This window comes from Pteropus alecto, unplaced genomic scaffold (genome assembly GCF_000325575.1).
Source record: "Pteropus alecto unplaced genomic scaffold, ASM32557v1 scaffold78, whole genome shotgun sequence".
Lineage (NCBI taxonomy): Eukaryota > Metazoa > Chordata > Mammalia > Chiroptera > Pteropodidae > Pteropus > Pteropus alecto.
The window spans coordinates 14,957,642-14,966,959 of record NW_006443124.1 but is presented as its reverse complement, the minus strand read 5'-3'; the positions used below and the strand labels follow the sequence as shown (position 1 = coordinate 14,966,959).

The window sequence follows — 9,318 nt, the reverse complement described above, 5'->3', positions numbered from 1 at the left end:
GAAATCATATATCTATTAATTTCTATTATTGACATGCCTATTAAGTGAGTAAAAAGAAACAGCATTGGTTAATATATTTCTCAAAGAGTAAAAAGATCTTTGGCCTAAAGTCCTTTCCCTTCTCAGATTCTGAGGGGCCTGTCTGGCCTACCACCATTTCTGCTAACAAAGGGCTGATGACCCGTATCAATAGCCAGAGGATCTGAGTCACCAGTTTCAAGGCAATTATCAGGATTTAAGGGAGAGAGCCTTTTTACCCAAAGGAAGGAAGAAAACTTAACTAGGTTTACTAAAAAGATTAACTCTGCAAGAGATGTCCCATTTCATTTCCTGCTAAAAGATTAAGAATTTTATAAGTGATGTCCTGTATCAACCTCAAGAAGGTCATCATCCATTTGGGCTCCATCACCTTATTTGTAAAATTAGTAATAATATCCCCACTTCCTAAGACTTGGACGGACAACAGGAGACAACATGTGGGAATACCCGGGCTTCAGTAGCCGCTTGCTTCATGTCACCTGTTAGCTTTAGTATTGCTGCGTACAGATGGACAGTAAATGAAAAGAACCCAGCAGTGCTCTTCCAAGGATGTGTCTCTCTCTTCAGAGCCCCAAGGAAAAGCAAACCAGGCGCTACTCGGGGGAGGCTCCCCAACAGGGGCTCTCACACGTGTGAGAAGTAGCCACTGGGCTGTGGTCCCCTTTGGAGTGCTAATGTGGACATGTGCTCATGAGCCCATTTCATGTCAGTTCAGGAGCAGGAGGCATGAAGAGGTTGGCCAGTGCCTCTTGGCAGCTCCCGTTCCTGCCCCACAGATGGCATCGTGCCTTTTGGAAAGGGCAGGTTTGGCACTGGGTATGTGGTCAGGCACGCGCCCTGGGTAGGTGGTTTCACCATGCTGAGCCTTGGTTCCTCCATCTATAAAACAGGCATGGAACTGACGTCAGAGAGTCATTGTGAGGTATGGGCATACCCGGTACCCTGCCGGTTGCGTAGTAGGAGCTTAATAAAAGTGTGAGGTGAGCCTGTTTAGAGGAGAATGAACTGGAAGGCATCACCACCCCAGTCAGAGAACAGGCGGAAGGTAGGTCCACAGTTAAAGAGGGAGCAAAAAGGGACCAGGCAGCCTTAGCACCTCAAACTCTCCCCCAGGGGGTGGGATGCAGGACAAGTGCCAATACCCCTGGCCTTGCTCGGCCCATTGTTTCCCTAAGAGGAAGGGGAAACACCCTCCCTGAAGGCACACGGATGCTTTCAAGCTCTGGAAAGAGGGTTGGCCCAGGGCTCACTCGCTGGACGGCAAGTCCAGCTGCCCCATAGACACCCTCACGGGTTTGGGGAGCCCCATGTCCCTGAAGCAGGAAGAAGCAGGATGGGTCTGCCTTCCCCAGGCCGGATTCCCTAAACTGCACCCCACACACCCCAGTTCACTAGGACGGAAGCCCGCTGAGACACCGCCTCAGAGAGCCAGCCAACTACCTGGCTTTCTCCAAAGATAGACGTCTTCTGGGCACTGGAGTGGGGACAGAGAAGCCTCAATGGTTAGAGCACAGGGTGAGAAGCATCGAGATGAAAGGACACAGAGGGGACTGTGGGAGCCCGAAGACTGGCTCCAGGAGACAAGGACGTGCTTCACAAAGGACCTGACCACTGAAGTGACCTTAGGGGATGCGTGGGCATTTTGCCAGGCAGGGGAAAGAGGCAAGGAAAGTGTGTGGCCGGCAGGGAAGCAGCCTAGACAAGGGGACGGGAGGAAGGGGGGTTTTGTGCCAAGAGCTTTAAATGCCGTCAAAAGGGCTCACACTTGATCCTGTGGGCTGTGATCACAAAGGGGCGATCGCAGACCAAGCCCAGACTTGAAGGTACTGAGCTCCTGGTGGTTTTTTTGGCCTTCGTCACGTGTTTAAAATGTGAATAACCAGGAAAAACGTGGGACATTTCTCGTTTTTAAAAATCATAGTTTCTGGCTTCTTTTGGAAAATGGAGGGATCTGGAAACTGTCTGCTGTAATGACACAGTCGCTGCCCCTCTGGACACAGTGTGCCATCTGATGTACCCCAGCCTCCGCTAGTCCTTACTGTCGCTCTAGCCCTGAACTTGAGTGTCAGTCACTATTCACTCTGGGGCTTGTGCTCTCTTTTCTCCTAGTAAAGAAAGACCTCTTTAAACCACATTCTTGTCAAAAATCAAATATAGAGCCCGAGGGCTGCCTTGTGATTTTTGCTAAATGAGTCTGTTTCCTTTATAAATGTATCTCACTTCCACCTATAAGCAGGAGAGTTAGAAACTCTGTCGGTCGGTGGGGGAGGGAGAACGGGTCATTGGAGGAGTTTGTCAAGATTCATAGTTGCCAATGACAGGTCCAGTCCAGCTAGTTTAAGAAAAAAAGAAAAAGAAAGGATTAGTAAGGGATACGAAGCTCCAGGAGGACAGAGCTTCAGGAGTGGCCCCCAGAGCCTCAGCCGGGAGCCAGCCTGCGAGGGAGCACTGCCTCAGACCAGGAAGAGACCCGGGGCTGTTGGCTCCACCTGGGGAACAGGCTCCACCTCTGTTCCCACCAAACTCAGTTCTGAAGCAGATGTGTCTGATGGATGGGAGGTAAAGCACACATGCCCAGCCCCAAGAAAGAAGAGAAGTTACAAGGTTAGGTTTATGCTATGGGAAAGCATCCAAATGGGAAGAGGGTGATCAAGAGGTTTGGGGCAGACACAGATGGCCATCAGCCACGCGGAGCTCTGGTCACCCAGCAGAGACCTGGCCAAGCCCTCTACCTTGCATTCATGGGCTTGGACCAGGCACTTCACGCCACCAGGAGGTTGCCGGGTTCCCAAACACAAAAGCAATGAAGAGAAGACGCACCCACAACCTGATGACTCAGAGCCACTGGTCAGCCTCCTGGCAGCTGTGCCCACCCTCTAGCCAAACGACTTTGCTCGGCTTTCGTGTGCCTTCCTCCCGGCCCGGCCCTGCTGGCCAGCCGCCCAGGCTGCCGGTCTGGGCAGCTGTGTCACCCTTCCTGAATTCTTTGATCTCTCGGTAGAACTCAGAGATAGGCTCTGCCAGCTTGAAGACCAGGCTCAGCTGTTTCTCAGCAGCTGATAACAGCTGGGATTAAAAGATGAAATGCGATGCAGATGTCCCAGTTCTGCCCGAAGTGGAGAAGCCCTGTGTTTGCGTCCAGAGTTCTGTGCCCTGCAGTGTTTGTGTTTGACCCACCCTCCTGTCTCTGTCTTTGGAGCCACATCCCCCAGGGGATGCTGATTCTCTAAGGACCTTGAACAGAGCCCTGGGGGCACATGGCCAGGACCTCCCCTCTCAGAACAGGGACTGAGGCTGAATGGTGAGCTCTGAGCCTCAGCCCCTGCTAAGCAGAGTGGCCACTTTCATTTTTATCACAGTACTACCAAGTGCCAGGCCTGTGCTCAGTACGTGATGTACTGGGTCTTAATTAACTTCACAGCAACTCGAGAGGGTAGGCGCCCTATGATCCCTGGTTTATAGACGGGGAAATCAAGCCTCAGGGAGATAGCTGACCTGCCCACTGCTACTCAACCAGTGGCAGAGCTGGAAGTCAGCCCAGGTCTGTTTGTCTTCAAAGCCTCTGCTGGCAACTCTTGTTCTTTGTGACCTGGTTTGCAGATTCTGCAACATCTCTGAAAGATAAACCCAGAAGCAGCATTTCTGCCTTCTGGGTTCCTGTGACTGGAATACATTCGTGAAAGGAAATGGCCACCCAAGCCTCCCAAACCAGTACCCCAGTAGGGGAGGGGAGCAGCAGGGAATGCAGTGTGACAGCCAGGCCAGTGCCCAGGCCTGACAGGCCTCTGCTAGCTTGTGATTTGGAGCAAGTTGCTTCTTTGCATGTTTTTGTTTTCTCGTCTCATCTGTTCATCAAATATTTCTGAGCCACAGCTGTATGCCAAGCACTAGGAAATCAGCTAGACAAGATCTGTCCTGTCTGGGGCTTACGCTCCATCCAGCAGGATGAGGAAATGTGATGTGGGGGGCCCAGCGATGTGACCAAGTACTGGGAGCCAACTGGGTCAGCGCTGCTCTGAGGAGATGACACTTGAGTTGAGACCTGAAGGCTGAGGAGGGTTCAACAGGGGAGGTGGCAAGTTTTCTGAGGCAGAGGAACAGGAATGGGGTAGGGGCATAGGAGGGACAGAAAGAAGGTCTGCGTGGCTAACAGGGGCAGGGAGGATTTAAAATGAGATCACAGATGTAGCCGAGGGACAGATGGACAGGGTGGTAATGGGCCAAGAGAAGATGGGGATCTCCTGAGTGCAAGGGAGGGCTGGAGGGCTTGAGCAGGAGGATGTGCCCTGAGTGACACAGAAAAGAGGGACTGTGCTGCACGGGGTGACTATGAGGACTGAGGACTGAAGAAACTAAGGTCAAAGCTCACAGAAATACAGTGCATGGGGGGTGGAGATGGCCCATACCTCATAAATGGAGGGCGGGGGGCGGCGGCTTTGAAAACATCAGGAAGGCAGGGGTCTCTAGGCCCTTCTCCCCAGGCCCTGCCGAGGGGAGAACAGCAATACGAGAGTCCCTGGGTCCCTGAGAAGCCTTCAGGAACCACCTTTCCCCTCAAATACATGCCTTCTCCAATCGGCCAGCCAGGGGAAGTAAGACAGGCTTCCAATTCCTGGAACTTTCTACTGGTAGTTCCATGTCACGTGGGCAGAGGGCCCCATGGGACCGCTGTCCATCGCCTTTCATTTGAGCCTTTCATCCTGACTCTGAATGTGGGTGGACTGAGATTGCCCAGAGAGGACCCAAGGAGACAGGCCTGGCACAGAGGCCATAGGGCCTCTTAGGTGTGGGACCTTTTTGGACTTTTGCTGACTCTTATTCTGGCCAACAAATAGCAGGTCTCTCCTGGTGGGGGTGGAGAGGCATGCGTGCTTTGTGGGATCTGTGGTTTCTCCTTCTTTGCTGGCAGGGGGAACCTGGGGCCTGGGTCTCAGAAAAGCCAGGAGCAGTGGGAGGACCTCAGGGGCCAGCCCACTCCATCTGATGGAGTTGGAATTGAGGCCTCATCCAGTTGTCTTAGAAACAGAAACTGACTCTGGTGGATTCTAAAGTCAGACACAGCAGATTTCCATCTTGGCTGGGGCATCCGTGAAAGAAATCAGATATGGTCATTTTCACCCGGGAATAAATTGTTTCACAAAATTTGGAAGTCAATCTGGCAGTGAACTTTCAGGCAGGTTTGAGGGGGCCGGGAGCAGAAAATCCAGCTGACACTTGAAACCTGAAATTGGCCACCTGGAGGAGGGCTTTCTGCCTGACAAAGAGGCTTCGAGGCACCGAGGCTGACAGTGCTTGTTGGCTGGGCAGCCGAAGTCTGATACTGGACCTTCAAGGCCAGAGCCATCCATGCTGACTCTGTTCCTACACACGCTTTGGCTTTTATTGTCCTCAAGTCATCTTCAGCCCTGCACTCCCCACCTCTAGTCCCGTGCCTGGTTGGTGAGGCCCCATCATCTCGCTCCTACATGACTACAAGAGATGCATGCCTGTTCCTGTTCCCTGGCTCCCAGATCTCAAATGGCCTCCTGGGACCACATCAATACACAGGCCCTGCCCAACCCAAAGAATCAGAATCTCTGGAGTGGCTAGGAACTTTGCATTCTCAACAAACACCCAGTTGGTTCTCCAGCTTGAGAACTGTTGGCCTGAAAGATAAATTACAAACCCCTTAGGACTGGGCTCTGTGGACATTTAGGTCGGTGCTTCTCAAACTGTGGTCCTGGGCCAGCAGCAACGCCATCATCTGCCATGGTTAGAATGACAAATTCTGAAGTTCCCACCCCAAAAGCTACCGAATCAGAAACCCTGTGCTGTGGTCCCTTTAGGGGATTCTGATGCGGGTGCCAGGTTGAGGCCCTGCTGCCTCTCACCGAGAGCATTTGCACCTGCCATCCCTCCTCTCTCTACCCAGGCCGCTCTGGGCATCCACCTGGCCTCTTCTCAAGAACGAGTTTCTCGGGGAAAGCTGAATCTGCTAGACCAGGTTGCGTTCACCTGTCACACACACTGTTAGAGGTCACCATACTTGTCCTGCACAATACTTATCATTTTGCACTTTGGTGCATCATGGGTACGCAAGTCTGAATGATGGGTGGGGCTGTGCCTGTCTTACTCCCATTGATCCATAGCCCCTGGCACAGCACCTGACAAATGGGGGACAGCAGGGGGCGGGGGCGCTGTTGATAATTGTCACCTTCCGCTAAATACCATGAATATCCTGCAATTTCTTGATTTTTCCGTTGTAGACATTACCTATCGGAAGACCAAAGCCTTCCTTTTGTCTCAGTCCTTTTCATGAAACCTTCTCTTTTCTCTCTGGAAGTTTCTGGAATCTTCTCTTTAACCCCAGTGTTCTGAAATGTCAAGGTGAAGTAAGTGCCTTAGCAAGATCTGCTTTCTTTCAGTGAGCTGGACCCTCAGCAAGAAATCCAAGAAAGAAACTCAAGATATCCAAGTTTCTTGACTTATTTCTTTAATAATTTCCCAATCCAAATTTCTCTGTTCCTTCTTTCTGAAGTTTTTATCATTGGCAGGGGTGGGTTTGAGAGGAGAGGGTGACAGTCCCTGGACTGATCCTGACTTCCTGGACTGACCATATCTCTTTTCCCAATTTTCTGCATCTGTTCATCTTGTTCTACTTGCTTAGAGACTGCGCCCACGTTTCTCTTGCAACTCGTTTCTAATCTGATTTTCATTTTTGCTATCATATTTTTAATTCGTAAGAAATTTTGTGCAAATGTTCTCTGAATATTCCTTTTGAATAGCATCCTGATCCAGCTTCATGGATATCGTATCTACCATCATCTCTGAACATATGAATTGTGGTGGTTTTTTTAAGTTTTCTGTTTTTGGAAGCCTGTGTCCTCTGAGTTATTTTCCTCCACCTGTTTCACCTTCTGTCTTCATGTAAGAGGGTCCCTCAAACATCCGATGCCTTCGGCTCACTTTTCAGAGCGAAAGCCTAAAAGGCTGCCTAACAGCTCCATGGACACAGATGGGGCTCGTCAACTGTGGCTTCACAGGGGCGTGAGCTGGCCGAGTCTTTTCTCCTAGGCTCATCCAGTTCCCTAGGGGGAGCTTTCCCATCTCTTGCCTGTGAGCAAGACCGGGCTGCCTGCGTCCTGGGAACTACATCAAGGAAGGACAGGTCTAGGGGCCTCCACCTTCCATGTATAAACTTTCACTTGATGGTACTCCTCCCTCAACTTGCCTGGCCTACTGCAAGCAAGAGACTCTCTTCTTCCCTCTCTCCAGAAAAGAACTCCCAGGTTTCTGCCCAGATTAAGAAAGGGCAACTGTCCAGATCAGAGGTCAATACCATCGTTGTCGCAACTGCTCGCTTCTGCCGTTGCAGCACAAAAGCAGCCATAGACAGGCCATAAATGAATGGACATGGCTGTGTCCTAACAAGACTTGATTTACAAAAATTGGCAGTGGGCCGAATTTAGCCCAGGGGCCTTAGTTTGAGACCCCTGGTCTAGAGTCTAGCTCATCAGGTGCCCAGTGCTGCCATTTCCTGAGTTTCGGGTGTTCTGCAGTGGGGGCCCAGTTGCGCTTGAGCTTTCCCCATTGCAAGTTTAAAATCCCGTTTCTGCACAAGCACTAATCTCTCATTTGTCTACTTCCGGCTTCCTAAACATTGTTGCTAGTGTTTCCTCTCCTGACCTCTTTGCCCTTGGAGCTCAGGTTTCTGGGAGTAGCAGAGAAAAATGCATACATTCGTCTCTCATTCTTCACTACCAGGCTCCTTTTATTTTCTTAATAGATCCCTCGGCTTACAGAGATAAGCATCTAGAACTAACACTGATTAGCGTTGGTTGAAGTTGTGTGTTTTCAACAAACGGTACTTTGGTGTTCGGTTTTTCTTCAATGAGTTAATTGAACATGGACCACATAAAAGGAAAGACTTCTGTGAAGACGTAAATATAAAATGACTCTTTCTTTTCTGAGGCCCCACAGAGGGGCTGCCCTGCCCTCCTCACCCAAGTTTTTAGGATGCTCCCGCTGGGGACCAAGGCTACTCTGCAGGATCCAGAGCCCACGTCCTGTCCAGATCCTGAAATTTGGCTTGCATGGTCCCTGCTCTGTCCTTGTCCTCAGCCCCTTGGCCTAGGGCCAGGAGAAGGGAGGCGCTGACAATAGCAGAGCACTCAGCTTCCCGGAGAGGGATCACAACTTACCTGCCAGAGTGCCCAGTTAGCTCTGGGACATGTGGGTGTAGGGAGAACCCTGACTTCACGCAACTGGGCGCCCTAGAAGCCTTCAGAGTGAGAGCAGATGGGCCAGCAGCTGGTGCTGTCTGAGGGCCACCTACTAAACTACAGCAGGCTCACCACCAGTCCTCAAACTCTGATATGTAGGCGCTGCCGCTTCTTATCTGCCCTCGCCTCTCCTGAGTCTCGCTATGCAGAATGGAGATGCAGGATTGCTATAAGAATCCTAAGAGAGTGATACCCGTGAGTGGGCCCAGTCAAGGATGTTTCAGACAGAAAATGTCTGCAAGGCACCATGGAATTTCAGGCCTTGCAGGGGCCACTGACTCCGCTCACCCACAGTTGCTGCTGCGTTGGTTCACCTGTGGGTGGCTCCATCTACTCTTCTGGACCAGAACTGTTCCCAGGGGTCCGCACCCCTTCCCCAGGCATCTCTCTCAGATTGTCTCCCGCACTGCGTTGCAATGGCTGTTTACATGTCATCTCCCAGCTCCCTGTGAGCTGCTCCAGGCCGAGAACCAGATGTACTCATATGAGTATCCCCAGTGCCTGGCCCAGAGTGGGTCAATGGTGGGTGGATGGACTGACGGACGGATGGACAGATGATCACGAGGATGAATGGACAAAGACTGATAGCCGAATGGTTGGCTGAATGGATGAAAAAATGTGCAGGTGGTTATTTGATTACCTGGATGAATAATCGTTCGTGCTCCCCAAACTATGTATCGAGTAGTTTTCCTACGGCAGGATGAATGGATGGATGAACAGTGACAAGATGGGAGTGCGTGAGTAGAAGGAAGAGGAGGGTGGGACAGAGGGAGAAACAGCATAACAGGTGAATACAGAGAGTGAACTGGAGAACTGCCTGAGCCAAGGGAGGACCCGTATTCACACGTTCACAGTCCCTTCTAAGGGTGTCAGTGTGAAAATAAGAACTTGTTCCCAAGGTCCCAAGGAGGAGAAGTTGAAAGAAAGAATTCACAAACGCTCCCTTTCTGTCTGTTAAAAAATTTTTTTTTTCTCTAAATAAACGTTGAGCCCACTTCTAAGTATGTTTGGAAAGAGC

At 51.0% G+C, this 9,318-nt stretch overlaps 1 protein-coding gene across 1 annotated transcript in view; it reads left to right on the top strand.

Moving 5' to 3' along the window:
- The window catches only part of COL23A1 (collagen type XXIII alpha 1 chain), a 284,627-nt gene that overhangs the window by 202,359 nt on the left and 72,950 nt on the right, over positions 1-9,318 (top strand).